A 23181-nucleotide genomic window follows, 5' to 3' on the forward strand; every position below is an offset into this window, starting at 1 on the left:
GGTTCCCTCGCTGCGAGAAGCCAAGTTACAGGGAACCAGGCAGAGGGCCTTCTCGGTAGTGGCACCCGCCCTGTGGAACGCCCTCCCACCAGATGTCAAAGAGAAAAACAACTACCAGACTTTTAGAAGACATCTGAAGGCAGCCCTGTTCAGGGAAGCTTTTAATGTTTATTAGACTATTGTATTTTAATATTCTGTTGGAAGCCGCCCAGAGTGGCTGGGGAAACCCAGCCAGATGGGCAGGGTATAAATAATAAATTTTATTATTATTATTATGGCCACTGCTGCTGGTCTCCTCCTTTGTGCAGCTCGTAGCTGCTGCCAGAGAGCAGTCGAGGAGGAGGAGAGGCTATTGCCACCTCTGAAGCCTAGCCTCACATTACAGGTAAAACTTGAAAAATTAGAATATCGTGGAAAGGTTCATTTCATTCAGTAATTCAACTTACAGGTGAAACTAATATATGAGATCGACTCATGACATGCAAAGTGAGGTATGTCAAGACTTTATTTGTTATAATTGTGATGATTATGGCGTACAGCTGATGAAAACCCCAAATTAACAATCTCAACTTGGGGGTTTTTATCAGCTGTATGCCATAATCATCACAATTATAACAAATAAAGGCTTGACATATCTCGCTTTGCATGTCATGAGCCTATCTCATATATTAAACTCCAGTAGCTAATGAAAACAAACATAAATGGACTTTTCCACAATATTCTAATTTTTTGAGTTTCACCTGTATGTGCCGGCTCCGAGGTGCAGGAAGGGGCAGGACCACCATGGTCAGGAAGAAAGAAGGAGTCTTGATTATTATTTTTATTTTAAAACAATGCTTTTTGTGTCCGTGTCTAATTTCGCCCCTTTCTAAAATTTATTAAATGGTGTGTGTTTTTCTTTTTGTAAATCTACCAAAGAATAAAACAAAACAAAATAAAATCAGGATGAAGGGGTTTTCTCAGGATGGTGGAAGGCATGTGTGCTGCGGCCCACTGGTGTAGTGGCAGTAAAAATGCTCTGCTGGGGAGGGCAGAAATGAGGGGTTGAGGGAGGTTAGTTGGGAGGTAGTGAGAAATGTCCCTATTTTCAGCTGAGGAATGTTGGAGGATATGCACCCCAAGGGCCACAGGTTTCCCACTTCAGCTTACTCACACTGCAGAAGTTGAACCAACAGGACAAAAAAACAAACAAAAAAGGTTTCCTTGCTAATGTCTCGCTTTGGGCTGTAAACAATGCGCCTATGAAGCCAGCAGAGCTTGCTTCTGAGTGTAGGATCAGCCTGGGAATCTAAACCCTTTAATCGAAACAAAATAGAAAATTCTTTCCAGTAGCACCTTAGAGAAGCTCAGTAGCACACGAAAGCTCATACCAAGAACAAACTCAGTTGGTCTCTAAGGTGCCACTGGAAAGAATTTTCTATTTTGTTTCGACTATGGCAGACCAGCACGGCTACCCACCTGTAACTAAACCCTTTAAGTTCAGGTTCCAACAGATCAACAACTTCCACAATTTCACTTTTATGTCCCCTCCTCTTAAATACATCAGGAAGCTTGTTCTTGAGCACAAACTTTGGATGCATCAAGAGGCAAAGTGCCAAGTCTCTCTGCAGCACTGATGCAATTGTGTTCCTTATGAATCAAGCCTAGAATAAGAAGTCTGCAAAGCTTTTATTTGTGAATAAACAAACAAACAAACACTATTCATTCTTACATACTCATTGGAAACCCATTCCTCTCTCCACACAGAAGAGGAACGTTGAAATTAATGAACCTCAGTTGGCTCTAGAGAGTCTACTCTGAGCAGGGCAAGTATTGGACACAACGGAAAGTTTGCAGAAGCACAAACAGGGGAAAACAAATCACCCATGTGTATATAAGACAGGGCACAGCCCAATGAAAACAGAGCAGACTCAGTGGGGCACAGACTGTCGGCAGCTGGCAAATGAAAACCAGAGAGGGGAGGAATGGAATATCCTGGAAAGGGCATGGCTGGCTGGCTGGCATGCTGAAGAGGAGCATACCACATTGCTACATTTTATTGCAGCACCTATTTGTATTAAGCCTCGCGTGCAGTAGCCCGCACGGCGACAGCCAGACGCGGAGGAAAGTGGCATCCTGGTTGGCACGAACGAGTGTGTGGTGCAGAGAAGGCACAAGCGCTGTTGCAAGAGAGGCACAGAGGATGATGCTATGGTATAAACGGGAAGAGAGGAGAGCAGGGTGTAGAACACAAAGAGGCAGGGGAAAATAACTTGAAAATGCATACATCTCAACCTGGCATAAGTCACGTGAGGCTTCTAGTTTAAAAAATAAAATTAAATAAAATTAAAAACAAACAAGTATGAAACCTACGCTTCTCATCCCCCTCTAGTGGTTATTTCCTATAGAGTAGCTAAGATGATTATACTGGCAGCTGCAGTTGTAAGTGGACCACTGTTTCTGCTCTGGGTATGTTCACATTACCACTTAATCTGGATCCAGTTTTTGAAGCCACCTTCACACACCACTAGCGACAAAAGCATAGAGAGTCTGTATTTTCTTTTCTTTTTTCATACTTCACAAAGTTGTTATTATACTTCACCAGATCTTAACCTATTACAGTACTTGTAAGAATGGGTTCCAAATATCATTGAATTTGTCCATGGCAAGCCTGCGTTTATATGCAAGTTGTTCATATGTTGTGAGTTTGTATAAGCCTTCAATCCAATCGGAAAAGGGAGAAACATTTTTATTTTCCCAGTTCATCAGTATCAGCCTTTGTGCTGTGATAAGGGCACGGAGAGCCCACTCATATTGTCCTTTCATAAGGTTCCATGTGCCTATATTTTCTTGAAAAGTGTTGCCGCTTGATGCATTTTTCCACGAACCGGCTTCAATCAGGCTAGAAAACTGGAGCGGTTATGTGAGCACACCCTAACAGCCACAGCATTTTATGTATCCGCCTTGTTCATTCATCTCTCATTGATTGATTGATTGATTGATTGATTGATTGATTGATTGATTGTGTTTGTGTTCCACCTTTTCCTCCAAGGAACTCAAGGTGGCACCCATGGTTCTCCTCCTAGGTCAGGCTGAGAGGCAGTGATTGACCCGGGGTCACCCAACGAGCTTCTTGGCCAAGTGGGGATTTGACCCCTAATCTCCTAGGTCCTAGTCCCACGCCCTAACCACGTTGCCACATCTGTGTGCATGTGCAGCTGGCAAACTCCAGGAAGAGGCTGGGCAGTTGGGGTTGCAGGGGTGGGGGGCCCCAAAAAGGCCATGTGCATTTGGTGAAGACAGTCTTGCCCCCTCTCTAATGTAAACATCATGCAAATGCATCTCCAAAAGCACTGGAGGTGGGCAATTGCCTCGCTGTGTTTTAAGCCACTAATGTGAACAACATCCCCTTAGATTACATGTGGGGTCTGTGTAGAATGCTACCCTTGAAATTCATCTCCCTTCAGCTCCACTGTTTTACTTCCCCCCCCCCTCTTGGTACATCTGCATGGTCAGCGCTTTTTGTTTTGAGATACAACGCAGGCAAAAGCTTCACACGTGTGATGCAGGCTCTCTAGCATGAACCAGGATACAGGACCTATCCAGATGTGGGGGAGGGGTCAAGATGCTGGGCCACATTTCATAAATCCTCTGGACGTGCTGCCTGCAGCTCATGGGAGTTGTAGTCCCACAACATCCATAAGGCCACCAATTCCCTACCTGAGGAACAACTGCTCTGTTGAGCAGTCTGTAAACACAGTTCATGCTGAGAAAAAGGTGTGCAGAATTAATCAAGAGGCCCAGAGCAACTCTCCTATGAGGAGGAAAGATTACGAACATTGGGGGATTTTGAGTTGAGAAGAAAGTAAATTCAACAAGGAAGATATACAGTGGTACCTCGGGTTACATACGCTTCAGGTTACATACTCCGCTAACCCAGAAATAAAGCTTCAGGTTAAGAACTTTGCTTCAGGATAAGAACAGAAATCGTGCTCTGGCGGCACAGTGGCAGCAGGAGGTCCCATTAGCTAAAGTGGTGCTTCAGGTTAAGAACAGTTTCAGGTTAAGAACGGACCTCCGGAACGAATTAAGTACGTAACCAGAGGTACCACTGTATCTAGAAATATGCACAGTGCAGTGAAAGTGGGTAGCAGTTTTACTCCCTCTCTCATAAGTCACCCAGTGAATCTGAATGATAGATTTTAGGACAGACAAAAGGAAAGGGAGCATTACTTGACACAGCATTGATCGAAATGTGGGATTTGGCCCCACGAGATCCAACGAAAGATGGCCACCAATTTGGGAAGATTTAAAAGGGGGATTAGCTTTACCATCTAATGACTTCGTCTAGCAATGGCTACCAGACGTCATGGCTGCGTATTGTCACCAGCACCAGAGGTGACATGCCTCTGAATGCCAGTGGCTGGGATACAGCAGCAGGAGAGGGCTACTGCACCCACAGACACCTGCATGGTCACTGCAGGGGGACAGGCTGTTGGACTGGACAGGTCACTGATCAGATTCAGCAGGACTTTTCCTACATTCATCTTTCCTTCTTCTTCGACCTTGAATAGCACCCACGTCTCCCCAAGGTGCAACTGAGCTCATTTTCATTCCAGGCCATTAAATTCCAGAGGCTCATTAAAAGGAAGTCAGGAGCCGGCAGAAACGCTTTGGGATCTGCACGGGTTGGGCTATGTGAGCCACAAGAAACTTCTTGACTGCCCCGTAAGTTCAGGGATGCAATCCATGGTGCCTCATGCCTGTGATCTACCTCCATGGCCTGTAAATGCCGGCTGCTGGGAATCACAAATGCAGAGAGAGACTCTTGCACTTATCTCCTGCTTGCAGGTTTCCCAGTGGCATCTGGGCTGCCCGCAGTGAGAACAGAACGCTGCACTAACTGGGCCTTTGGCTTGATCCAGCAGCTCTTCCTATGTCAGGCTCAAGTCTTGTTAAGATAGCTACAGACAGCAAAAGGCATGGGGCAGCAATAGGCCGGGAGAGAGCAGAGTTTGGCTTATGTTGATGAACCTTATACATCCCTCCATGTAAGAGGCCCCAGATTCAATTCTTCACATCTTCAGTGGAAAGGCTCAGAGGCATCAAGGTATCTCCCCAAGACCTTTGAAGAGCTGCCACCAGTCAGAGCTGCACAAAACGCTGGGCTGGGTGGACCAATACTCTTCGCTCAGAACAAGATAGTGCCACGAGCTTCGTATCAGAGATCAATAGAGGAGCAAGGGTGTGTTGGTGCTATCTCATTGGCTCAAGGCTGTAGATCTGTTTTTGGCAGCGGCCCAGATGAAAGGATACACCAGAGTGTCTGATTTCTACTTGAGATATTTATTTACTTTTCCTATTTAAAAACTCCTCTTCTAAAAATATGGAGGCTAATTTAAAGTTGAAATGGATGAAGCCAGACACTTCAGACTTAAGAAGCCCAGCACTCAAGGACTCCATGCAACCTGATTTTGTAGCTCTACTTTATAATCCGATATTGAATTCTGTGTTGGTTGGTTTCTCTCTCTCTCTCTCACACTCACACACACACACACACACACACACGCTACCTTCCAAAATAACTCTACAATCAGGCTAAGTTATGTCAGTCACAAACTACTCCTATTACAGTTTATTCTGACTACAACTATGAAGTGGGGTTGGTTTGTCATAGTTAACATTTTTGGCAGGAGCTGAGAGCAGTGGAGGGGGGGGAGAGGCGGAGCTAGAAGTAGGGATGACACAAACAGATTTCAACATGCTGCAAGGAAGTGATTGCAAGTCTCTCCCCTGCTGTTGATGTACATGCGTAAGAGACACAAATACTATGCTTGTAGTGAGGTTAATATAAATGTACGGCAAACAAAGGAATGTGTATTTACAGCTGCATTTCACTCTCCTTGCAGTTTGTCACCCGTCCAAAGATGCATTCTATCCAAACCAGATCTGAGTCCTCCGACATCTGTTTTGTACACTCTCTCTTGCCCACAGTGATTCCGTTAACCCCATCACTCTGGCCCATCTGCATCATTCACACACCGACCCTTTCCTTCACTTGGTCTACCCTCCACTCTGGTCTGCAATGAAACTGACCAGTTTCACTGGTGTGGAAGTCGTTCCTGCTGCAGATGGACTGAAATGGAGTGGAGAACTAGGTTCACCACCTTGAGCTCCTTGTAGGACAGGCAAACTGTAAGGGCAATAATAAGCATTCCATTTTTACCACAGAAGTATAGGCCATTCTAGCTTAAGAAGGCCACTAGCCAAAAGCTCTTTCCCATCCACATGTTTCCCTCCATGTAATTTTCCATTGGTCTTTCGTTCCCCAGATCTCTGTACGCATGAGTTGGGGGAATTAGGGAGAATTGTCAGCAGTTCATTTCAATGGGGAACATGTGGTGCATTGGTTAAAGCAGGAGGATGGAACCTTTGGTCCTCCAGATGTTGGTGGCCCATCAGCTATAGTAAGCACGTCAAATGGCCAGGGCAGATGAGAGATGCAGTTCACCAACATCTGGAGAGCCAAAGAATCCCCCTATCTGGGTTAGAGTGGGTGGGTGTCTGGGTTAGAGTGTAGGACGAGGGATAAAATCCCCACTTGACCATGAAGCTCTCTGGGTGACCTTGGGCCAACTCTCAGCCCAACCTACCTCACAGGGTTGTTCGGGAAGATAATATAGGAAGAGAGGGAGACAAGAACGCCATCTTGTGTTCCTTGGAGGAAAGTTAATATATAAATGCAATAAACCAACAAGGTTGAGAAATGCCCAGGTCCTAACCACATTTCTGGGGTTGAAGACTACCCCCACCACCACCACCCACCCTCAGGTGATTCTGGGGATTGCTGTATGCATGGATAAGGTAAAGGTAAAGGGACCCCTGACCATTAAGTCCAGTCGTGGCTGTGGCGCTCATCTCGCTTTATTGGCAGAGGGAGCCGGCGTACAGCTTCCGGGTCATGTGGTTAGCATGACTAAGCCGCTTCTGGCGAACCAGAACAGCGCACGGAAACGCCGTTTACCTTCCCGCCGGAGCGGTACCTATTAATCTACTTGCACTTTGACGTGCTTTCGAACTGCTAGGTGGGCAGGAGTATATGCATTGATAGTGCTGGGTAAATACAGATAACAGGCAGGGCTGTATCTTGAGGCTCTCACAACCTAACCAGACTTCAAAACACAATGAGTGTTTTCCTCCACAGATTTCCGCTAGGGCTTGTTTGAAGACCAAGGCAGAACTGCCAGCAAGAGCGTGTCACTGTGCTGTAGCGGTTGAAGAGCCAGGCTAAGCAGCAGCAAGATCCAGATCCCAGACGAGCCGTAAGAAATAAACTGTGTGACCTCTGGCCAGTCACTGTCCCTGGCCTAACCTGCTTTGCAGGGCTGCTGTGAAGCTCAAGGTGTGTGTGGGGGGGGGGACCTCAATGTCTGTAAGTCTAAGGTTAAAGAAATAACAGCTCTAGATAAGGAAAGACAGGAGAGGAGGAGGATGATCTAAAGGGATATTTTAATCAGTATGTTCCAGTATACTTGGGCTTCTCTGGAAAGAAGCATCTCAAGTGTAACACTGATTATATCCCAAGGTGAAGACCGGGAAACTCAGCTTAGTTTAAAATCACCTTTATGCACAATTGGTTTAGCCTTGACATTCCCCACCATACTCCACTTCTCCTTAAGTCAATTTCAAATCCTTTAAGCTAACTCAGCCTTCCCCAACGCTGTGCCCTCCAGCTGTTTTGCGCTACAACTGGAGGAGACCAGGTGAGGTGAGGCTGGAAGAGGAGTCCAGCCAAAGAAAGAAAGTGGGAGCTCTGGTGTTGGGTGGTTTCTTTTTTCTTTTTTCTTTTAAGTTATTATTAAAAGCCCATTTGGCAGATCTTCAGCTCAGCCCCACTGGGGGATAACCATGGTGCAATACACTCCTTTTATTTCATCACCAGCTTTGCTGCAAGTGTTTTTGTCCAATCTATTTTGCTCCTGAACTGGGGGGCCGGGGGGGGGGGGGCGACTGGGTTTAGGAGTTCATGAAAGGCCCTCGCTTTTGGAGGTGGGGGCAAACAAGGGTCTTTGGGGGGTGGGTGGATGACATGCAGGCAAAAACAGCGGCAGCCAGCCAGAGAAATAAGCTGGGAATAGAGAGAAAAAAACAGACAGAGAAAGGGAGAATGAATGGCGCCAGCCCAACAAACCCCCATCGGGACCACAGATCCCAGAAACGGAGAGATGTTCCCTAAGGAAAGGAAAAGGAACTGTTCACCGGGAAGGTTAGTCTGCTTGGCTGGACCCTCTTGGAAGTTTACTAAATCGTGCCTCAAACAAACAAAGTGATTTCTTTAGGTCACCCACACAGGCACCAATGAGATTTCATAACTTATTGCTATTTCTCCGGCAGCGTGCATGACCTATTGTCTTGGGGGTGGGGGGCGTGGAACAGAGAGACAGGAGAGAGGATCGAAGACATAACAAACGCCGTGCGAGGCAAACACACCGAGGGTGAGAGACGTACAACTCAAAAAACGACAACACTGCTTTCCAAGCCGGCCTCCGCCTTCCTGTTCCCTCTCCAGCGAGTCAAAAGGAGGGGGAAGCTAAGCCGGGACCAGAGCTCTTTCCGAATACCCTCTCCAGATGAGGATGATCACAAGAAATATTATTATATGTACACTGTATATAACGACATATATAATTGCATTTTTATCATCGGATCGGCATGATCACAACAAAAAATATTATTAAATTATATTGCTTTTTTTTAAAAAAAATATTATCACAGTGCTACTAGTTTTATTTATTTAATTTTTTTATTAACAACTTCCTGCGAAACCAACTCGCCTAGAGCCCAATCGTGGGAGCGAAGCATCCATGGCCAAATAATGTCTAACGGAGCAGCAGCGCGATCCAACCCACGTTTACCCAGAAGTAAGTCCCACCTAGTTCAAAGGGGTTTATTCCTAAGAAGCGCTGCCCTAGGTGCAGGAAATAGAGAGCCACCGATTTCCTGACGGTGGGTTTTTTCCGGAGGGGGTGGGGAAATAGACTTAAAAACAGCTTCGCGGTGTTTAAAGAAATAGATGGGTGTTAGGAAGGGGTTTCTCCTTCGTTTGAGAAAACGGCCTCGAAACTCTGCCAAGTCGGCGAGCGCCCCGGCGAAGGCGTCCGCGCCATCACCACCCCCGACCCGGTTGCCCAATTCGACGAGGCTCCTCGCTCCCACCGGCAGCGCGGACCGGATCGCAGCCTCGCGCCAGAGATCCGCTTGCCAACGAACTCCCTAGCCGGCAACATACAGACAGGGGGATATTTTTGTTGCTCAGGCGGAACAGCCCAGGAGCGCGATTCTCCCTGCTCTCCGTCGAGCGCCTAGCCAGAGTTTCTTCCCCGGGAGATGGGCGCCGCCCGAGGAGGCGAGCGACCCTGGCTCTGTTCCCCCGGCCCCACTCGCGTCCCCGGGCGCCTGCCGTCGTGCAAGGCTCGGGAGAGGAGAGAGCCAGCTAGCGAGCGCAGCCTGTTCTCCCCCCGCGGCGACAGCGACGCGCGCCCCTTTGTCTCTTCGGCAGACGGAGCAAGCCAGCAGGAAAGGAGAGCCGGAGAAAGTGTGCCTGAACGCGCGGCACCAGCTCGGCCTCGGTCACCGGGCCCCCGCCCAGGTTGGCGATGGTGGTCGCCGCCTCCGCCTCGGGCGCCCCTCCAACAGAGCGCCGCCGCCGTCCTCCGCCTCCTCCCCACCTGCTCCCTCGCCAGCCAGCCAGCCGCGCTCCTAGCCGGCGAGCCCCGGCCGTCCCCGTCGCGCAATCGGCCGGATCTCCCTCCAGCAGGCCGTGCTCACGACTCGGCCCAGGGACCCTGAGCAGCGGGTCTCCGCCGCCCTCCAGCCCAGCGCGAGGCCCCGTGGAAGAATTCGGCAACAAGCCCCCCCCCAATAGCTCCGCCAAAATACGCTCCAGCCCCCCCCCCCCCCAAGATAGGCCGCTGGCCGTCTCGTGGCGCCCTGAGTGAGGGTCTCTCCCCAACACCGCCACCTCCAACTGCGTTCTCCCGGCTCCCCAAGCGATCCAGCGGCAGGTTCCCGGGCGCTCTTCCCGACTCTGCCTCCGAAGAAGCAGCAGCAGCCCCCGCCTAGGTACATCCCAAAAGTTGGACGACGACGCATCTCGGAAGCAGCCCGCCTCCGCCACTGCCGGCACTCGGAGCCGTCCAAAGCGCTACGGGCGAGGCTTCCCTAACCTTCTCCTGCACCGCTCGCGGATCAAAAGTACAAAAGGGGGGTCATTCTTTCCCCGCGCCCCAAGCCTATCACCTTCAAAGCCCCCACAAATTAGTCTCCCGCCACCGCACCCCGCACAGCCTCCAGAAGTCCGGTCTCTATCTCCTCGACCCCTCTTCTCTCCTTTCCCGACCCGTCCCCTCTCAACTTCGAGGTTCCGCCAGCCTCACCTCCAAAAGACAGCCCCGCAAACCTTCCGCATCTCGCGCCTCTCCTCACCCCTTTCTATCTCCGCCCCCTAGAACCCCATGCCAGTCTCTCTCTCCCCCCTTCCCCACCCCACATTCCACTCGGCCTTGGAGGGTCTCCTTTGCCTCCGAACCCAGTTCTTGCGCCTTCGACAGCTTCGGGAGATCTCCGGCGCCTGCCTCTCCCCAAACACCCCACCGCCGCTCCACGGAGCCTCGCACCTGCCGAGGAACCCAGAAAGACTCCCGCCCGCCCGCCGCCAAACACGTCCTCACGGAGTCCTCTGCCCTCCTCGACAGCACTGTCCCCACCAAGCCCGCTTTGTCCCTCCCCACGCAAGTCGTTCCCCCTCCGTCCGTTACCACCACCACCCCCGCCGGCTGCTCGGTTGTCCTGCCCGTCAAAGGCTCAGAGCTCAGCCAAAGTCCCTGGCTAAGGAGAAGGAGGAGGAGGAGGGAGGAAAAGAGAAACCGGGGGGCGTCTCCCCGACGGCGCTGCACGGAAAGCCCCCGCGTGCCCCCTTTCCCTCCCCTGCTCGCAAGCCTGGCTCGTGGCCGGTGCCTGCTGCCCAGCCAGCTGCAAGCACAGCAGCGGGAGCAGCTGCTGCTGCTGCGAGCGCAGAGCCCGCTTTGCCCGCCCCTGCGAGTCTGCGACGCGCCGCGACTCGGCTCCCTGAATGACAGCTTACCTGCATGCCAATCTTCATCAGACTGACACCGGCCTGACAGCGCAGCCTATACTCACTGCCTGGCCCTGCCGCGCGTCAGCCCGGCCCCGCCCTCGACGGGCACACCTCCTCTTGCCGCCCGCGCACCGCCCCCAGCCCGGCCCCGAGCGCTGGTGCTCGACAGGCGAGGCGCGTACCCGCGCGCACTCGCGCTCCCAGCCGGCTTGTCTCCCCCTAGCGGACTCTCTCGGCTTTCAAGCAGCCGCCTCCGCTGCTAAGAGGAAATCCTTTCCCAGAGCTTTTTGCCTGCTGGCTTCTAGAGATTCTCCCCCAGTGGGTCCCAGAACAGGGCATATCTCTCTCTCTCTCTCTCTCTCTCTCTCTCTCTCTCTCTCTCTACTTTGAGGGAAGGAAGGGGCACAAATCCGGCAGGTGCGCCTTGCCGGAAGGAAATCCTTGGTAGTTCTTCTTGCTCCAGTTCTGGAGGAATGCTGCGGTTTAAAGAGTTAAAGAGGTTTCTGAAAAGGGCACACAGGACTAGGAAAGACTGGTTTTTAATGCTGGCTGGTTGCCTCCACCCGCCTGTATTTTCACTGGAGAGTGAGTCCCAAGGCTGTTCCCTTTCTTTGCGTTGCTGCGAGAGGGAATGGGGAAAATAACATAACCACTTGTTGGTAGCTTTTGTTCCTTAAATTGGCAATTATCTTGCACTCCCTTCCCTGCCTCTATTTAAAAAGGCCACAATACTGAGGTTTTTGGCAATATGCAAATTTATTTAAATTTAATTAACAATTAATCTGTCAGAAGGCGGAAGATCAATCAATTAAAATTCTTCAATCAGTGACAGCCCTGCTCAAATCTTTTGTGATATTATTACAGTTCTTTGGAAACAGAAATAGGCTGGGATATTTTGGGAGGTAGGGGAAGAAGAAAAACAATGTGCTTTGGGGTCTTTTGCCCTTCCAGATAAATCAGGAGTGGGGAACCTGTGGCCCTCCAAATTTTGTTGAACTTCAACACTCATCATCCAGCCCAGCTAGGCCAATGGTCAGCCATGATGGGAGTTGTAGTCCAACAGAATGTGGAGAACTACAGGCCCCTCACCACCACTGCTTTAGACCAGAAGCATAAAGAGTACACATTTACTCGGAAGGACATATCTGTGTACACATTATCCCTTTGATGCACTTCCTTTTCCTCGGGGGATTCTGAGCACTGCAGTTTGTTAAGGGTTTCTGGGAAAGGTAACTCTGTGGTGCCCAGAATTCGTTGAGGGAAATGTGCTTTGAAGGTATAGTGTGTGCACAGCCCACAGCCAAATGTGAGATTGCCTCTGCACACTGAAAAGCTGCATGTAAAATATTCCATCATGTGCTACTTTCACTCTCACTGCTGTTCTGTGACAGGGCAAAAATATACCTGGTGAAATAGTGCCTTCTATGCAACCTCCTAAGAAGTACAAGAGCCCTCCCAGCATGTGGACCCAGGAATCCCTAGGCTTGTCTCTCTCCTTCCTACCCCTTTAACAAGAGTTTTGTATTTAATTGAATTTCAGCCATGCTTGTGGAGCTGTGGGGAAAACACAAGCAACTGTATCTTTCTTCCAGCTGGATTCCACTCTTTGAGTTTCCTGCATGACCAATGTCTGGTATGAACCAGGAGCACCATGTTGCAAAACTTGGGGCTAGTGGCAAATTCTTGTTATTGTTGCTCTTACCACCACTAAAACAAAACAAAACAAAACAAAACAAGAGTTTTGTATAACTAACTTACTGCATTCCTATGCAGACTTGCATGGGACATCAGAAGCTGCCTTGTACCAAGTCAGACCATTAGGTCCTAGCTCAGTTCTGTCTACACTGACTGGCAGCTGCTCTCTTGCATTTCAGAAAGGGATCTCTCCCAGCCCTACCTGGAAATGCCAGGGATTGGCGCTAGGACTTCCTGCATGAAAACTCAGCCACTGAGCTACAGCCCATCTTATGGAAATAAGACTAACTTGCATTCCAGCTGCCATTGTGGAATATCGCCCCTCTCATTCCCTTTAATAGGGAATCTTGATGCCTCCTGGCAAATAGCAATGGAACCAAAATGGGACAGGAAAAACAAAAGGTATCAACACACTTCAGGGTGCTCAAAATTTTGCAGAAGTGTGATTTTTTTAAAAAAAGTAATATTCTAGAACTAGCCAAAAGGTTCTCCCAAATCAATGTGATGTTGAATTGAGGACTAAAGGGAAACTGATGAGGGAAGTGGGGGGGGGTGAATTTGCATGCTAATTATAGCATCCCAGAGGATTGTTTGGTACCCTAAAACCCTGAGAATGAGTGAAGATGTAATGCAGCAGTTTGTTGCAACTTCCATTTATGAATGTCCAGGTTTTTGCCTTTTGACTATACAGTACCTTATTAAAACAGCGCTAGTGCTAGTTTCTGGGGTTTTCGTCATTCACTGCCCTTTCCACAATCCCAGTAAGTCCCTGAGTGGCACCTGAGGCTGCATCTTGTTCCTAGTGCCAAAAAAATCCATGCGTATGAACACCAAGGCACAAAGCAGCGCATAAGTCTGCCATGATTCGTGCCAGTTCTCTCCTTCATCCTGTCTGCCATGCATTTTTAAAAATCCTGTTCTTAAAATGCTTTCTAAAGATACATTCCTGTCCCCCACCCACCCACCCCTCCACTCTACATGCTCTGACAAATTGGCTGTTAAAATTCCCTCTCCCTGCCAATAGGCACAAGGGAAACTCTGCAAAGTCATCCCAGATCTTTCATGACTCTCTTCTCCAAAAACAACCAGCTCTCCTGAAAAGCAAACATCTCTCTTAGAGCAGCAGGGCCCTTCGATGAGCATGATGGACATTTAACTGCTTCTTAAAATATTATTTCAGTTTCCCCTGGTCTTGATATTAGCGAAAAGAAGGTCGCATTAACCCCACTAGGGCAGCGTTGCCAAGATACCTGGCTCCTTCTTCTGTGTTTAATAGGCACCTAACAACACAGCCCTATGCAAGTTTGATCAGATGTAAATCCCACTGTGTTTAATAAGTCCTACTCACAAGTAACTGTATGTAGGATTGCAGCCTTAGTTGCCAGTTAGTTGCTATTGCCTGTACATTTACTTTAGCTGCTTTTATATACTGTATTTATCATCGCAGTGGCTCTAGTGTTGTTTTAAAACTTAAGTTTTATGTTTTGATTTTGTTAAGCCTCCACGGGTTTTGCACAATAGAAAAACAGAGGTTTCGATGGTGACGGCGATGGTTGCGTTCAAGTAGCAGATTCAGTCCTAGGAGTTCTATTCCTTATGCAGCCAAAATCAAACCACCCAGGAACAAGAGGAAACCCCCAAAGTTTGTAAAAGTACAAAACAAACACCCTTTAGGGGGAAAAGCAACACTGGAAGGGTGGAATAGAGCACTCTGGAAAGGGGTATGGCTGTCTGGCTGGCCGGCACCCTAAACCAGATCACTCGGTGCTGCAACATTTTGTTGTAGTTCCTACTTGTAAAGACATCAAAGCAGTTTGATCTGCAGACATCAGTGAATTAAGCTTTCCATTACACAGAGCTAAATGTAAGCACCTGCTCCTGTCGGCGCATCAGCCTGCTGTTATTGGCCTATGGAGAAAAGCCCAGTTAAAAAAACAACAACTTGGCAGCTCTACTCTGGAACAATTTTTTTAAAAAGTCATGATTTGGAGTTGCAGCAATAGGTAGACCAGATGCAAAAGAGGACAGGGATTCCATGCAGAAGAGATCAGCAGTAGGAAGACCAGATACAGAGCACAACAGGTATTCTGTGTAGAAGAGACCTTATATCCTCTCAGAGCTGCAGAGTTTCCTGGGGGAAAGGATTGATTGTTAAACTACTCTGAAAACTCACTTTGGGAGGGGGAATAGGGGCCTCCTAACAACTCTCAGCACCCTGAACAGATGACAGCTCCTAGGATTCTTGTGAAGAAGCCATGACTGTTTAAAGTGTTTTGATACTGCTTTAAATTTTAGTGCAGGCGAGGCCTCAAACTCACCTGTCTGCTAGCGCAAGAGCCCTTGCAACTAGCAGATGGACAACAGTGGACGAGGCCCTCTTTGAATAACATTATGAAGTAAGAATTATATACTGAGTTATGTAGAAAATTTCAAACTTAGAAAGCGGGGAGTGATCGTACAGTTATGTTTTGTGGGCTCGTTTTAGAATGGCTTACACCAGGTAAGTAGCTCTTCAAGTCTGCATCCATTAGCAAAAATAATAATAATACATTGGCTGTTTTCATATTTTGAAGGGGAAGGGACTCTGTCTCTTATTATTCTAGCTCTGCGGTTTAAAGCAGAGAGCAGCACAATTGGTCAAATTCGGAGCCATTTGCTCATGTTAATTTCCTGCCAATTTCTTTCTTTCTTTTTTCGAAGATGCAATTAAGGAACCAGATAACTTGAAACATTTCTGCTGCTTTTTTAATGTTGAGATGGATTATAATCCTAATTTGAAAATGCTTCTTAATGGGCCATTAGCCACCCTTGACTTCTTCTTGGGTCAGCTAAATACCTCCCACCACTGTGAGGCAGTTGGCAGCAAGAAGATAACAGCGCTCACCTCATTAGATATTATTGCTTCAGCAGTAGTGGGTTTGGGGGGGGGGGTATTTTAAAAAAACAAAACTAGAGTAAAGTAAGAAAGGGTGACAAGAGACAACAAGCCTCAACTATCACAAGGATGGATTCATGGTCCTCTAGAAGTTAACCCGTAATCTCCCAACTTACTCAGATCAGACCAAGTGAAATCAATAGACTGACGCCGTCTAGGCCCATTGGTTTCAATGGGTCTGCTCTTAGTATGGCTAACATTGGCGAGCACCCTAAACATTCTGCAAAAGTTTGACTAGTAAATACTTTGCCAGTTTATGATTGTACTTTGTTGCATGTGTGCCAGAGAGAGAGAGAGAGAGAGAGAGAGAGAGAGAGAGAGAGAGAGAGAATTTGCATGGGGAGCATGGCACATGAGTTAGTATGTGGGGGGGGGCTGTGTGTGTGTGTGTGAGAGAGAGAGAGAGAGAGAGAGAGAGAGAGAGAGAGAGCGCCTATAAGTGTGTGGGGGGGGGGGAGGAACTGTGTGCATGTAGACATGTGATTCCTTCACTTGTGTGTGTCTGAAGTGCGGCCACGCCAACCTTTTGGCCAAGCCAACCATTGACAGGTGATCCCTGAAGAGTTTATCATGGGACATTGTGCTCTCTAACCAAACCTGCTTGGCTAAAAACAGCAGGCCCAACAAATGATCTCTTTACAATACAGTATAGGCCTACTCAAGCCTTTTCTGAAACAGTACTATGTTGTGGAAAAAGCGACATGTGACGGGCTGCTGTTAAGACGCGGAAAGGGAACCTGTGAGCCTTCAAGATGTTGTGGAGCCACAACTACCATCAGCCTCAACCAGCTGGCAAGGGTGAACAAACCCAAAGGCCAACAATTTCTGGAAGGCTTTCCCTGCCTGCAACGAGAAGCTGCAAAATATATGTGTATAAGGAGCTAAAGGTGAGTTTTCTTGATGCGATTAATAATGATTTGTGTTGACGAGGTTTGCTGGGTCACTGGCTTTCTTCAAAAGAATAAATCTGTTAGACTAGCAATGCCACCATATGGTCCACTGTAAGATTTCCCCCCTCCAAAACAACAACAAACAAACAAAACAAACAACCCACCCCTGATTATGTGACACTGAAAGAAGAGGAAGGAAGAGAAAGACAACAGAAGGCATGTGGGAGGAAGGACAAGCAGCCATTTGTGGGGAAAGCGTGCCAGAAATTGTTTTTATTTTGGCTACTTATTTTCCAGGGCACACTTTGCCAAACGGCTGCCCTCAAATGTTTTGGACTAACGCCGATCAGCCTCTGCCTGCACCCTGGCTGTTTCTGTGCAAGATGATCAGACAGGTGTTTTTCAGCATCATGAATAAAAGTGGCCTCTTGCAACATGGCCCACACAAGCAAAAAGAGGGAAAGCATCACCCCAAGGTTTGCATACGCTCATTTGATGTACAGGTGCAAATTTAGGAATAACGTAATTTGAATAGAAATCAGGTACATTTGACCAGGTGACCTGTATGCCTCCTCAATCTGCTGTCCAGCTGCTCACTGCTGACCGGCTTATTTCAAGGTCCCTCTTGCTTTCCCTTCTTAAAGTTACTTATCTTTAAGCCAGACTTGCACCAAGGATCATGCTCTGTAAAGTAGGAGAAATGCCCAGTTGCCACGCTAAACCTACAGCTTTCTTTGTGGGGCTTCTTTTGGCTATCTGTGGCATCTCAAGCGATGCTCAGGCTCCCCTTTCAGGTTGCATGCTGTGTAAAAACCAGCACATCTACCAAGTACAGATTTATTCTGGAGGGTACTCATAAAATGGCAAGGTGGGGGGGGGGGCTGTTGGTCCGGTCCATCTAGGTCAGGACTGGCTGCAGATCTCTGGGGTTTCAGGCAGGGGTCCCTTCCAGCCTAATCTGGACTGAACCCAGTACATTGTCAATGTATACAGTGGTAGCTTGGTTCTCAAATGCCTTGGTACTCAAACAACTTGGAACCCAAACACTGCAAACCCAGAAGTAAGTGTTCCGGTTTGTGAACTCTTGTTTTGAGTGTTACGCTTCCGATTTGAATGCCACTCTTCCGTTTTGAATGTTACACTGAGGTCTGTCTGTTTTTGCTATTTATTTTGCATTTCTGTTTTTGCTGCTCTTTTGTTTTGTTTTTGTGACTGTTTGCAGCCCAGCTCAGCTGCTAATGGGTTGATTGCAGTACATTTTTTATTGCTTTCATTTTATGGAGCAATGGTCTCGTTAAATAGTAAAATTCATGTTAAATTGCTGTTTTAGGGGTTGTTTTTAAAAGTCTGGAACGGGTTAATCCATTTTGCATTACTTTCTATGGGAAAGTGTGCCTTGGTTTTGGAACGCTTTGGTTTTGGAACGGACTTCCGGAACGGATTAAGCTTGATAACCAAGATACCACTGTATTCATTTGCTCTGTCGCTGAGCTTTGGCAAGTATCTGCTCACTCTGTGCCTTATGAGGAATGGCTTAGGGAGCTGGGTATGTTTAGCCTGGAGAAGAGAAGGTTAAGGGGTGATATGATAGCCATGTTCAAATATATAAAAGGATGTCATATAGAGGAGGGTGAAAGGTTGTTTTCTGCTGCTCCAGAGAAGCGGACACGGAGCAATGGATTCAAACTACAAGAAAGAAGATTCCACCTAAACATTAGGAAGAACTTCCTGACAGTGAGAGCTGTTTGGCAGTGGAATTTGCTACCAAGGAGTGTGGTGGAGTCTCCTTCTTTGGAGGTCTTTAAGCAGAGGCTTGACAGCCATCTGTCAGGAATGCTTTGATGGTGTTTCCTGCTTGGCAGGGGGTTGGACTGGATGGCCCTTGTGGTTTCTTCCAACTCTATGATTCTATGATTCTAAGAAAGCAGCCTGAACTTTTGTAACTGTGGAGCTGCACTTATGAAGAAGTGTAGCCTGAACTTCAGCGGGGCTTTCCCTTTTTTTGCTGTCTCAGGATGATGTTGCTTGAAGGATTGCTCCCTAAATCAACTTTATGGGAGCCCACAGTCAGTGATTGCTCCAAAGTGTCATGACATTTTTCTGGGCAACTGCAATAAAGATATCGACCAATCTTTTTAACTTGGGAGGATGAGCCTCTGGGCATCAGGCTAGTTTTGAGAATTACTGACAATAATAGAGTGTGCCTCGGTTGGAGGCAGTCAAATAAAAAATATAACGGGTGTAGAAATATGCTACCCATCAAACAGAGGGAGACTTCTCTTCGAGGTGGTTCACAAGAGCAAGTCATTAATAAACTGAACTGTTTTAGGGGGAGGCAAGAATTTGCACCCAAGTCTAATACCATACTTTAAAGGTTCTGTTGGTGAAAAGGGATATCCAGAGCTAAACAAGGTTTGTGGCTTCCTCTTTTTTTTTTAAGCAAACAAAATTCCCCAGATCACAGAAATTGTGCAGAAAATATTATTTCCCCTGCAAGGTAGGTCATAGGGCCTCCCTATTTCTGCCTTAGCCCCCTTCCCATATCGGCAGCATTGAGATGGTGATCGGCAAAATAGCGACAAAATAATGGAGATGAGCACACTGATCACGCAAAACCACAACGTGAGAGTTAAATTTTAGGTGGGGGTACGGCAGTGATACTTAGTTTAGCAATAATACAGGTTCGCCACATGGGTTGTGCTGTAACCCCACAAATTATGCATTGCAGGAATCACCAAACCCTTTGGGGCGCATTTGCAAACCAGAGAAATTGTTGCGGGTACCATGCACTGCTGTCACATGCATGCATAGCAACCACAGTCACCACAATTACACATAACCATTGCAAACACATGCAAACCTAAATTGCATCAGGAATCGGCATTTTTAAAGTTATTTTGAAGCTTTATTTGGCCGGAGGGTGGCTGGTGGCAGCAGCAATTTTCCTACACAGATTGTAACTGGGGAGAGAAGATTCACCCTTGTTTCTTTCAACCCCAATTTCAGAAAGGGGGGGGGGGTTAACACAGAGCAAGACCCTAAGGGTGCTTCATGGCTGCAACATTGATAACCCATGCTGTATCACAGAACAAAGAGATACTGGCCACAACCAGGGGCATAGTAAGGGGGTCGAGGGGGGCGGGCCGCCCTGGGTTCCATAATGGAGGGGGTGACAAATTATCAAGGAACAATTTTTTGAAATTTTTTTTTTAAATGCCTGCTCCGAAGGTCTTATCTTACTATACTAGGGATTATATAGCTATATATGAAATTTCATGCATACCAGTTAATATCTTGACCCTCCTCCACCAAAATAGCTGTTCACTTAGCTGTTTTCCTATGTCGTGAAGGCTGAAATTTCAGTTCAGTGGAGCACTTACTGTTGTTCCCAACCCTAACCCTGTGGAAAGCCATCTAATTAGACTTTAATTTGATTTTGAGATGTTTTTAGGAGGTAATTTAATTATTGTTTGATTTTATACCAATGTTATGTATCTGATGTTAGCCACCCTGAGCCCAACTTTGGCCGGGGAGGGTGGGATATAAATGAAAGTTTTTTTATTATTACTTGTTATTATTCCTTTGTAAGAAAATATGAAATAACGTAAAACAATTTTTGTGGGAGGGGAATCAATGGGGGGGGGGGTTTGACAAGAAATTTTCTGCACCGGGTACCAGCTGACCTTCCCATGCCTGGGGGGGGGGGGGTGTGACAATTTTTTTTTTGCCCCTGGGTACCAATTTACCTTGCTACGCCCACAACCCAGCCAATATGAAGCACATTTGAGTCCCAACGATTTCAGTGGGAAGGTTAAGCATGAGTTGAAATGCTCTCTGTTAATTGAAATTAATGGGACTTGAAAGCATTTCACTTTGGCTGAATCATACCTGTTGTATTCAGAAGTACATTAGAGAAGAAATATAAGTGACTCTTTGGGCTTAGACAGAAGAGGGAAACTGCAAGGCACAACAACTTAATAGCGGTCCATTTGGATTTTAGTCCACAAGTTTTATCTGCGGCTCAATCCATTACCTTCTGGGAAGAAGTTGCAGGCAGCTGAGCGGTAGAACAACTGGTTTGTGTGCAGAAGGTCCCAGGTTCATTCCTTGGCATCTCCAGGTAGGGCCGGGAAAAGACTCCTCTCTAGAAAGCAACTGCCTGTACAGGTGGGCTCTTGGTCCATCTAGCTTCCTGTGGTCCTATGTTTCCAATGTGGTTAATAATCATCAAAGAGTCTAAGCTAGAAATAGCCTCCCCAGAAAGAGAGAGACGGCCTATGTCATATTCCTATCCAAAGGTATACAGGTGCTATAGGTTCCTCCAAATAGCATGTCATCAGACAAGGGCTTTTTCCACCTGTCTTGTCCCACCCTCAAGGCCCAGGAGCCTTTTCCAGACCGTGACTCTGAGAGCAGCAGAAGCAGCCGAGAAGAGAAAAGAGTAGTTCTGGGATATATATATATTTAAGAAATAGTTTTCTAAGTTGTGTGTCCTTGTTTCTCAATTTGATCCTTTTGCATGGTTTTGTGTCGCTTTATGCATTGTGACTTGCTGTTATTTTTTACTGATTATAGCAGGCACCCCCAAACTTGGCCCTCCAGATGTTTTGGGACTACAACTCCCATCATCCTTAGCTAACAGGACCAGTCAGGGATGATGGGAACTGTAGTCCCAAAACAGCTGGAGGGCCAAGTTTGGGGGTGCCTGCATTATAGTTTAGTAATTCTTTATTGTAATTGATACGTGTCAACTGTTTAATTATTATTTTCTGATATTTAATTTTACTGTCTACTGTCCTATTCTAATGGATTATTGAATGTTGCTTTATTTGATATAGGTTGTTTAAAGTTATCGTGACTTTTTTATTGGATCAGATTGTTATTATTAATTTTTGATGTTCCAGTATGGTTTTTTATGTGTTGGAAGCTGCCCAGAGTGGCTGAGGAAATCCAGCCAGATGGGCAGGGTAATAGTAATAATAATAATAATAATAATAATAATAATAATAATAATAATAATAATAATAATAATAATAATATAACACCTAAGAATGGTCTGTCACCTTGTACACAAAAGACCCATCCAGGCAATCAAGGGGTTGTTGTTTTTTACATCACCAGCATCAGAAAATTGACTGATGTGTTGGCTCTGCTTTTTCATCATCCTTGTATTTTTCAATTGATCGCCAACTCTGTAGATTTCTCCTGGATCTGTAACTAACACTGTGAATTAGGCAAATTTGGGAAGGGCTGTAGCTCAGTGGCACAGCACATGCAGAAGGTACTAGGTTCAACGTCTGGTATCGCCAGACATTCATACAAATGAATGAATACACTCCTTCATTTGAAGGACCCCTCTATTTGAAGGGATGTCTCCCACTCTTAAAGAACCATAAGAAGGAAGAGCCTTTAAGTCGCCCCTCCACTGTTAATATCCGGACAGCTAAGTGCGCAGGCACATAGATTACCTAATTATAGTCTTCCCCACTGCAATGAGATGTACTGTATTCTTCCCCCAATTATCACAACTATTTCTAAATTTGCATCTGTGCATCTAAATCAGCACATGCACCTTTTATGCAGATCTGTTTCTTATTTTGCCCTCTTTTTCAGTGATGTGTAAGCTGCCACCTTGAAGAATGCCTTATTTTCCTTTGTTCTGCAATTTCTAAACTGCCCTTCATCAAGGAGATCCACAGGCGATTTGCACCTGGACCCTCTGGGCCCTTGCTTCTCCTTCTCCTTGCCGTCACTGCCCTCCACTTGCTCTCAGTGATACAAGTCAGGAGGTGCAACAACATCTTCCAACCTTTCCTTGCACATTCTCTCTGGTCAGTTGTACACAATGGGCCCAGACAGAGAGGACAAACATGAGGAAGAGTAGATTGCCCCATTCCAGGATAGGGGAGGCAATTTTGCCCAAGCTCCCTCCCCCCAAAACCAAGACCAACTGGGGTGCCTCCAGACTGTCACTATTTTATGAGGGGGGTTCAAGCACATACTGAAACTTTAAGTTTGTGCTATTAAAGTTGATTAAAGCACTGTATTACCCAAGCGCAACAAGTCCACTTTAAAAAAGAATGGGATGTTTTGCTGTTTGGGAAGTTACAGGGAAATCCATTGGAAAGGGTGGGATGAATGAATGACTGACGGGAAGATGGGTAAACACCATGCAAGGAAATCAGGATGAAGGCAAGACAAATGTTCATTGTTGTATAACCAAACAAATCAGAATGAATGCTCAATAAAGACTGGATATAGTATAACACCCGTATAAGCTTAGACAAACAAATCAGGATGGATATGTGAGAGATAAGTAGCAAAACAAATGCTAGTTGGCATGAGAAGGGGTTAAGTCCACAGAGCTGTATTGCTGTTAGGCAGATACCCAGACCATAGAAATACAACTGGTAAACAGAGCTCATTTCCACACCCCTCCTGGAGAGGAAGGAGTGCATAGTACTTCCTGTTCCTTTCTCTCTCTTCCTTTGACCAGCATTGGATTCAGACATGCCTCTGCTTACTCCAGCTTTAGGTACACACCT

This window comes from Lacerta agilis, chromosome 15 (assembly GCF_009819535.1).
Source record: "Lacerta agilis isolate rLacAgi1 chromosome 15, rLacAgi1.pri, whole genome shotgun sequence".
Classification (NCBI taxonomy): Eukaryota; Metazoa; Chordata; class Lepidosauria; order Squamata; family Lacertidae; genus Lacerta; species Lacerta agilis.